Genomic DNA, 9,966 nt, shown 5'->3' on the forward strand with positions numbered 1-9,966 from the left:
CTCGCCTGCCTGGGAGCGGGACGCAGCGGGAGCTGGCGTGCGTCCCGCTGCCTGCGCTCTCTCGCCAGACGTGAGCGCTGCTGAAATGAAGAGGCTTTGCAACAAGGTGTAGTGGCTGCACCGTGCACGGCTCAGAACTCGCAGGGGTGCGGCAGGCCACAGCCTTGTGTGGCAGCAGTGACAGAAAGCGTCTCTCCCAAGTCCAAAGCGTGGCCTGCAGCCTGGCTCTCTTGACACGGGTGACGGGGATTTTGAGTGCCCTCTGGCTGAGGGGAACACCGAGCTCAGAGGGGAGGCTTCTGGAGAGGTGTCCAGCCACTTTGCTAATACTTCACAGACAGGCACCACTTCTTCTTGCCCTTCTTTGGAAGAAGCAACCCTCCCATCTCCTGCCAGCACTTGCAAAATTAAAAAGTTGTGTGTATTTCCTCTTGCTCACCCTAAGGAGACAGGCTGGCCACCTGCGAGCATGAGGCGGCCAGGCTCCGAGCAGCATTACACATCTCCCACCGAGCCCAGCGTGTGGTGCAGGTTGGGTCCTGGTGATTCCCTTTTCCATGCACAGGTGTTCCAAGGCAAGTCCGTCAGTTCTGAATTTCTCTGTGGGACATGGGCACACAGGAGCTATTTCCTGTAACTCCAAACTTGTCGAAATGTAAGTTTTTAAATGCACCTGACTCCAGACTGGCAGTATCTCTGATGTTCTGCTCTCAATTTCCCTGAATGGATTTACATCATGTTAGAGTAAGAGCTCTTCATGTAGGAGGAATCTGCCCTCAGGAAAAAAAAAAAAAAAAAAAAAAAAAGAAGAGTAAGCTATTTGATGTCATGTGGATACTTGATGAATTCTTGTTCAAGAGTTACCCAGCTGGAAAAGGTAGTCTCTTCTACATGGAGATAACTCGAGAGAAAAAAAGACCTGTGCCTGGGAATAAACTGCAGAGACAGACCTCTCCCTGTAGCCAGGCACCAAGAAGACTTCTAGGATAACCTGGCAGTGGACCAGGTTGTGGAAGATCCACTGACATTGCAGCAGACAGGAAGAGTCAGTGCCTCTCCCAGCTAAACGCTTTCATTGCAAAAAATGGCCATAAAGGGCTACTGGCTTTTTTAAACTCAACAAATCAGAAAATAAAAAACTGACCACTTATCATTGCCAGTTTCTTTCTGGCTCCTCAGATCTGGAGACGAGTTCTAGTAATGACCAGGGGGTAGGAGATAGCCTGCTGGCAGGAGCTACCCAGTCAGGGTACTCGGTACATGGTGTGCGTGAAGGTGCCGTCAGGGTAACTCTTCCTGAGGGCTGAGGGCCCGACTCATGGCGTGGGAAGATGCTACTGCTGAGCTCGGGCTGAGTCAAGGCTGTCTCACCAACATTCCCCCCTCAGCCTGCTGCTCAGGCTGAGGGGTGGGAAAGGTCTTGGAAGGTGACATAGCCGGGACAGATGACCCACTGTGACCTGAAGGGATATCCCATATCATATGATGTCTGCTCAGCAATAAAAGCTAAGAGAAAGGAGGAAGAAGGGGGTGGCATTTGTTAACTACATTTGTCTCCCAGAGCAACCGATACGCATACTGAAACTCCGCTTCCTGGGAAGTGGATGAACATTACCCACTGATAAGAAATAGAGAACAAACATTTTGTTTTCCTTTTCTTGCACACCTGGCCGTTGCTTATGCTTTATTAAACTGCCTTTATCTCGACCCATGAGTTTTTTATTGGTGGTTTTTTTAGGCCACGCAGGTAAATATGCAGATGACAAAGATTAGATTATGATTCCTTCTAGGGTAATCTTCTGTGATGCATGGTCTAAAGAAATGCTATTTCAGGTGACTTTTTGAACTTTTCTACAGCTATAAGGAGAAATCATAAGTTAATTGAACTTTGCTCCATATTTCAGTATAATAAGGGAAAACCAATCACTAATCTTTTCAGGAAGCTATTTTATGTGACTTTGGCATAAAACCTATAATTATGGTCATGGACAATTGTAAATTTATGACATTTTGCACTTTAAAACTAGCTGCATCAGTACTGAACATTATGAATGTTTTGGAAGGGTATGCCCCATAGAATTTGTAAACCAAAGTATGGTATAACTTTATTTTACCTCCAAAGAGAAACTTTTTTACATAGGGCAGACTCAGGTCTTCAAGGCAGCATAATGTGATTTCTTAGTGTTGTTTGAATGCAGCAGAGAGTCCTTGCCCTCAGTCCAGCCTCTGCCACATCCATAACCATGCCTTCAGAGAAAGCCCCACCACAGACTGGGAGAGAAAATTGCTGGTGGGTTTTTCACACTGTGGGAAGACATAAGATCTTTTCTTTTCTGTAGTATACTATATAGAAAAACATTGGTATCGGCTGAGGTCTGAGCCGTAAGAGGGGTCATGTTTGAAAGCAATGCCAAGAGCTGAACTTGCAGAACTGCTGCATCTTTTGCCTGAAGCCCCCTGACCACCCACTTCAGGGTGACTGCTGAGCTGCATGTACAAACAGGGAGGCACCTACATCTTCCCTTTACTGTTTATCTATAGGCTGCATGCAGCCTTTTGCTTATTCATCTTTCTGCCATCCAAAAGTCCTTACAGTCCGTGGCAGACCTCTGTGCTGTGCTGGCGCGTTGGGCAGGTATGTGGCTGTGGCTGTGGTCTGGCTAGGAAAGAGTTCATTTTCTTCATAGCAGACCGTACGGTGCTGTGATTTAGATTTGTGACCAAGAGGGGTTGGTTATTGCTGAGCAGTGCTTGCACAGGTTCAGGTCTTTCTGATTCTCATTCTACCCGTCGCAGTGGTCTAGGGGTGGGCAATAGGCTGGGAGGGGACACAACTGGGACAGCGGACCTGAACTGACCAAAGGCATATGTCATACCACATTCAGCAATAAAACCGGGAGGAGTTTCTCCAAAGTAGCAGTTGCTCAAACTGGCTGGGCATCAATCTGCTGGTGGGAGGTAATGAGTAGATTGCCTTTGCATCACTTGGTTTTTTTTGTTTCCTTTTCCTTCACTTATTAAACTGTCTTTGACTTACTTTTTCCAGTTCTCTCCCCCATCCCACTGGCTAGAGAGTGAGTGACTGGGCGGGGTCAGTCCCTGACAGACTGTCACATTTACCCAGTTATAAAGAAAAATTACTGTCTAGCTTTGCCATGGCAGCAGGAATTGATATCTGCAATTTCAGATTATGAGGGGGAGAGCTGGGCCACTTCTGCTCTGCTGCCTCCTCTGGAAATGTAGCAGAGATTTTTCTTCATTGTGGTTCACTGCTGGAAAGTGTTGAATTTCTTCTGTGAGGTGCAGAGATGTCTGTCACACTGTCAAAGCATCAGAAGGGAATTGGAAAGGTCATCAGTCTGTTGCTCTCCACAGGGTAGAATGAATGGTGTCTATACCGTTTTTGAAGGACTCAGAAGTTAGTACTGCTAGCACTTGCTGATAAACTCCAGTGAGGGAGATAGGCACTTCTCTTTTGGGTTTTATCCTGAGTGAGCTGGGAATTTTTGGAGGAATTGCTCCCAAACTGTACCTGATCAGCATCATCTCTCCATCTGCATACAGCTTCTTTGTGTATGGGGCAGAAAAACATAAGCATGCCTTTGCACTTCTGGCTAGGGAGGCCCTGCAGGAACCAACAGGCGACTATCAGTCATCGTAGGCTGGGCTGGAGTCAGTAAGGGGGTGATTTCTTTTGCTAGAACCATGATATATTGCAGGTCTCCTTTTGTAATGTTTTTTGTTTGGTTCCCCTAGCAGAGCAGAAATTTCCAAATACTCCCAGCACCGTCTGAATTCTGTTGGTAGACCCCCACTGATTCTACTGGGAGAAGGGAAGGGTAAATCAAAACCTCTGGGACCTGTGTCAGTTTGACCTTGCTTGCTGAAGAGAACTGTGGGTTTGTAAGAAAGACTATAGGCAGAAAGAGGGATAAACTGTTGTTTGGTGGGTAGGACCACTGTAAGACTTTGGTGGTGGACACTCACCTAGCTGATAGGTTGTCACAATCTGAAAGGAGTCGTTTAGGATGACCTCCCTCCCTTTGGGACCAGTGACTGAGTTTGTGATTCCCTTGGACTGAGATAAAGTGATACCAGCCAACCAGTTTTATGATTTATTAACACAAAGTACAAGACAGGTGGTTAGATACGACAACTCAATGGTCATTACTTTAACCAGATAAGCAAGTCCTGTGCCACACGTTGTTGCTTAGATCTGGTCATGATTCAATAAAAAGAAAGAGAGGAGAGGGAAAGAGAAGAGAGGGAGAGAGAGAAAAGAGGTATCACCACCCGTGGATCCAGTGGCGTCCCATTGCTCCCCTTCACGCTGGTGCCCCGGGGGGGTCCCACCGAGCTCCCAGCTGGGGTTCATGCTCTCTAGGGGGCGCCTCCGCCTTCCCGTGCGGAGCGATGGTGGGTGCAGTCCCCGCCGGCGCCGGCCCAGCCTGAGCGGTGGGCGCGGGGGGTCCTCGTCGGTGGTGGTGAGGGCTCTAGGCAACCCCTGCTTGCCCGTGAGCAGTTGCCTTATGTTACCGCAGAAGTTTCTTCCAGGGAGCGCTAGCTAGATCTCGCCTTAGCGAGACCTAAAGCCACTCTATCCTGTACCACCTTGTGGTTGCCCAGTTAGGCAACAGCGGCCGACTTTGCGCAGCTCGTGTTAGTTCCTCTCCGATTTGAGCAGAACAGCTTTGCACCAGCTCTGCTTGAATTTGTGCACTAAGCAATGTTTAAGGCAATTATCAATATACTGGTTCCTCACATAGTCTTACAGCCTTTAGCGGTGAATCCAGAAGCTAAAGGATGAGGAAACAGGAGCCTCTGAAGGCTGCACAACAACAAATGCAGAGATTAAGGAGTGGGAAGAAGTCCTACCTACCAGAAAAGTAGAGGAAATGACATCTCAGGGTGACAATGATCATCTCATGTTTTGTATACCTAACTTCAGGCTGCACATGGGTACTTCTGTGTATCTGGAGCTCAAAAGAAGTGAACAGCAACCAGGTAAAGAGGTGCCAGCTTCTTCAGTAGCATCAGCAGCATCTTACTGGTTAGACCCCCTACCCAGGAAGGACAGAGCATGGATACAAGTCCCTTTAGCTGAGTGGCTGCATAAGGAGAACGGAGAGGTTGTCAAGAGGGCAAGCACAAAGGAGCTTGGCTCTGCAGCCTAGAAGCTAGGGTGTTCATTTTGGGGGTGGAAATGATTGATTCTGGTTCCCAATCAAGACTAAGGGTTTTACCTGAAACAGTTACTGACTAAGGTAACAAAATAATTCAGGGTAGAAAGTACAGAACCTTCCTAGTGATTCCCTGGTGCCTAGAGGAGTACCGCAGGACAGATGACTTGGAACCTCATTATGGTGAACAATGAATTAGCTCTGGCTAATGGCTGACAATGTGTGTCACCGTCTCCAGTGCCAACCAAAACAAAGCTAAATGAATGTCGTCAGTGCTGTGTTTTGAAATGGCCCACTCATGTTGGTTGAGATAGGTGTGCTCTGGGTCTCCTAATCAGATTAAGTTCATAGGAGGACACAGCATCTAGTGTGTCTTAGGCTTGCCTAGAATGTGTTGCTTGCTCTTCCAGCCCTCAGCACTTTTGGGTGTGAACAGGATGGCAACAAGAAGAGTTCAGGCATCTTTTAATTTGAAGATAGAGGAATCTTGTCAGTTCACCTCCAGATTAGATGACTGCTGAGCGAGCAAATTCGGTTGTTGGTTTTTTTAAAATTAAATTAGTCTTGGAAATGCCTAACATTCACTGAAATCTGGAGGTAGCTCTTGAAATCTTTATTTGGATCCAGTCTGTGTTATCTTCCTGTTGACAGTGGTAGGTGAACATATGCTTTGTAAGATGTTTTTTATCAGAAAACTCTCTTCCTTTTGCTCCTTCTAGTTCCATAGTGCAGAGCACTGGAAACTAACAAAAAGAACTAGGGGTTGCCACACACATTACTCTTTGTGGTGAGGCCCTTCTTTTCCCTATAGATTAGTATAGCTCCTGGCATAGCAGAGCCCTGCTGTGCTTGGTGTCAACAGTAACGACAGTGATAATAACAGTGTACTGGAACATTTCCTAAATGTAGAATGAAAAAGGTAAATACTGCACTCTCATTCAATGACACGTAATTATCCATTAATGATCATTATGTATGAAGCTAATTCTTGAGATTTGACTTATTAAAAAATGGTTTGCCCAGGAGCCAGTGCCTTTTCTTATTAGGTTTTCATGGTAATGCAGAATGAGATATTTGTGTTGCCACCTTCTCGCTGGTCAGAGCACTGCTTCAGTGAAGAAACAACATCTCGTGATTTGCATAGTAATCTGTCTTGTGTCGTGATGAAAGCAGAGAAACCACAAATGTTTTTGTCCTAATACCTACTTGGAACTAAAAACCTTCCAAGAGACTTTCTTTTTTGCTTTTTCTCTGTGTTGTCTATTAAATAAATCCAGTCCCACAGGAACTTTACTCATGCATGTTTTCCCACCAGAAGACAGGAAAAACTTGATTGAAATAATGAAGACTAGGCGAATGAATACCTGTTTTCCTGTATCTGAGTCTTGGCAGGATGTAATTGTTGGTTTGAAAACCTAAGGAAATACACACATATTTCATTTGTCCTTTTGGAATTATCAGACATAGGTTTGGAAAGAACAAACCAAAGGTTTGGTTCAGAAATGCGCACAGTAATGACATGGGAAACAAGGCAAATGTAGTGGTTCCCATATGACAGGTCTTCATTGTTTCCATTTTGAACATTTAGCTTTTAAATTTAGGTGAAATGTGTAATAAACTGGATGACAAACCAACTTCTTATAATTTGGTTATAAATAGGCTGCCTATGTCCATAATTGTTGACTCAATCCAATATTGCTACATGTGCTTCCATACTTAGTTCATATTTCTGTTACTGGCATTACTCAGAAGGATTGAGCAATTAGTGCTTTGGATTTACAAATATACTCCGTGATGACAAGTGCAAGTCATCAACACCCAGGCAACGCACTGATAACTGTAAACAGGTTTCACGTTTTGAACCAATGACATTAACATCCCTTTCTTAGTACTGCACTAGTGTTTGTATTGTTCACACTGTGTTTGGGTCACTGCTGTTCAGATTGGTTTAACTTGCATTGAAACTAATAGCCACAGTTGTGCAGGATTCATGTCAATATTCTTCCCAATACCTAACCAATACCTCAAAATATAGCTTAGCATTTATTGCTTTCAGATGGTAATTGTGAAATTTGTGTACTGGAGGTTCCACAGGGCATTCCTACTTCATCTGATGAACCCACGCTCTGCTCTGCCAGGGGAATGTTAAAGGTACCAGCACTGACAAGGGAGCTTTTTAGACACGCGTGGAATACGGGGATTCTCAAGTCAGCTGCAGACCAACCATCTTGTGCATCAGCCTAGTAAGGACGTCAGAGAAGTGTGTTAATTTAGTTAAAAGAATTCATTAAGTAACTCCCAATAACCTCAGAATTCAGAAAAGTGAGGAGCTGAGATTTAGAGCTGTGAAATGGAGAGCAGAATCTGAGCTTTTCAGAGCAGGTTATGAAGCTATTCTGTAGCAGAATAAACTGTTTCTTCTCAGGACAGTGGATTTGTGCTGTCTCTTTGGAAAGCGGTGGGTCCCACAATGAGGGAGAACGTTAACCATATATGAACTCTCCTGGCTCATCCAACATGGTGTTTCCATTATAAAGTCAGAAGAGGAGAAAGATGAGTTTGGGCGGTTGGGGTGAAATCAGATGAGGTAGAGTTAAAAAGGCATCTAGCAGAGACTACTGGACTTGATCCCTTCAGAGGTTACTTGTGGATTTTTTAGAAAGAAAGCTCAATATTGCTTTTAATGGCCTGGTGGACTCAGAAATATTTTGGGACTATTTGTCTTCTGACAAGGCTTTTTGTGCTCTCATGTTTAAATGCTCCTGCTCAATAGAAGAATGAAGCTGTGGAATCACATGAAACTCTGGGTTTAAGTTTATAGGTAGTTTGTGCTTAGTTTTCACAGATGGTGCCTACAACAAATACATGGGGCTTTATATCCTAGTTCAGCTTTGTTGATATTAAAAGCAAACGAAATTGAGTTGTTACTTTAAAGACAGTTTTTAAAATCATATTCTTAAGATCTAAAATTTGTGTGGTCTATTTCCTCACAAGAATATTGCCAATTATTTGTTTGCTAACCGGAAGAAAATAGATAAGATAGAGATTTTACTCTGGTCCTGGTGTAAAACCTGATTTTATCAAGCATTTACTACTTCAGGGAGGCAGCTTTGAACTTTAGTCGGGGCCACTGACGAATGACATGACTCATTTGCTTTTTTTCCTTTGAAAGGCGTTAACATTTTAACCACATTTTGGTGTTGCGTATTTGGATAAGAAACCTCACAGAATCCTATATAAACAACTTGTTGAGACTCAGCCTATTAGTACACCCTGCTGGGAGGATATAAGGTAAGAGTTGCATAGCTCACTGGATAGCTCTGTAGGTGCCAAAGACATATTTTATGTTATAATCGGGAGGTCCTTATTTTTATATGCTATGCTATTTATGTGCTAACTTAGGAACAATTCTTAAAAGTACCTTTGTGATACGAGTATCTATGTTGGGCTTTGCATCTTTAGCAATGACATTTAATTTCAAAATATAAAAAATGTAGAAATTATAGACAATTTTGAAAGAACTAGAAGAAAACAATTTTTGTAGCATATTATTGATAAAATAGAATTTAATCCTAGAAAGCCAGATCCTGATCTCTTTGTTTTAGCTAGGTGGCCTTTCAAGTTTCTCTGTTCTACTTAATGGAACCAAGAAGTAAACTTTCAAAGTGTGAATCTGAGCAGTCATTTTTAATTTCACATTTCAAAGTAAATCTCCAAGAAATGGTAACTATGAGTGATGTGTGGGGCTGTAAAACAGCCTCACCTCTGCTTTACTGCTGTCACTCAATAACAGAGAAAGGCTCTTTGGGACTTACTGTGATATCACCAAGATGAAAACCTATCACTACTGCCAAGAATCCCCCAAAATCTCTTTCCCCAGGAACCTTCTCCTCTTTGTGGGTTGAAGCAAGTCCAGGAGGACCGAAAGGGTTCTGAGGTGGGCATCCTAGTGAGTTCTAATTCAATGAACTGAACTGATTTTGATCTCACATGTTCCCTTCCCATAATTAAGGAAAAAAATAGCTTTAAATTCTACACTGAGGTATTCAATTTGGTCCCAATCAATTTTTTTCTTTGCCATCTAATTTTGCTGAAAACAATTTATATTTTAGTTTGAGTTGCTTCACAACAAAAAGCTTTCCCTGCGGGGGCTGCAGATGAGCTGAAAGGCCAGTTATTTGTATGGCTGTGGTGGGGCTGCCACGTTGTCAGGAAGAGAGAGACCCTGTAGCTGTTCATGGCTTTGAGCGCGGTCTGTGGGGGTTAACCTCTGACTACAGAGGAGGCTGATTTGGACAAAAGCTAGGCAGCCTTGGGATCCAGCAAGGCAGAGCTCTGAAGGTTTTTCTTCCCAGGCACTTTTCCAGGGTGTGGAAGACACACCTTTTGTTCCTTCAGCTACTTGGTCGTCTGCTGCCTTTTAGGTGGTCTGATTTTAACTGGCGATTTGCAGACACTGTTTGGGAGGTTTGCTTCATGAATAGGATAGAGAGGATAGAGCTGGAAGTGTGCCTTGGTCAATGCACAGTTCACTTCTGTTCGCAAGAAGTGAAGCGGGACTGATCCAGGGAGAGGCACAAGAGCAGGTCGGCTGGTGGCAGGAGGAGCAGAGGTTAAACAGTAAGAAGGAAGTGTCTGTGAAGAGGGAGTTAGGGGGTTTCCTCCAGAAGTAGAAACAATAAGGAAAATACCATGAAGCCCTGGTTACCTGTAGGGAGTGTCATCACAACCAATAATAGCTTGTTAAAGGTTAATCAAGCTTTGAACAAGTATGTGCGTTTGTGGG

The sequence above is a fragment of the Falco peregrinus genome, chromosome 5 (assembly GCF_023634155.1).
Source record: "Falco peregrinus isolate bFalPer1 chromosome 5, bFalPer1.pri, whole genome shotgun sequence".
Lineage (NCBI taxonomy): Eukaryota > Metazoa > Chordata > Aves > Falconiformes > Falconidae > Falco > Falco peregrinus.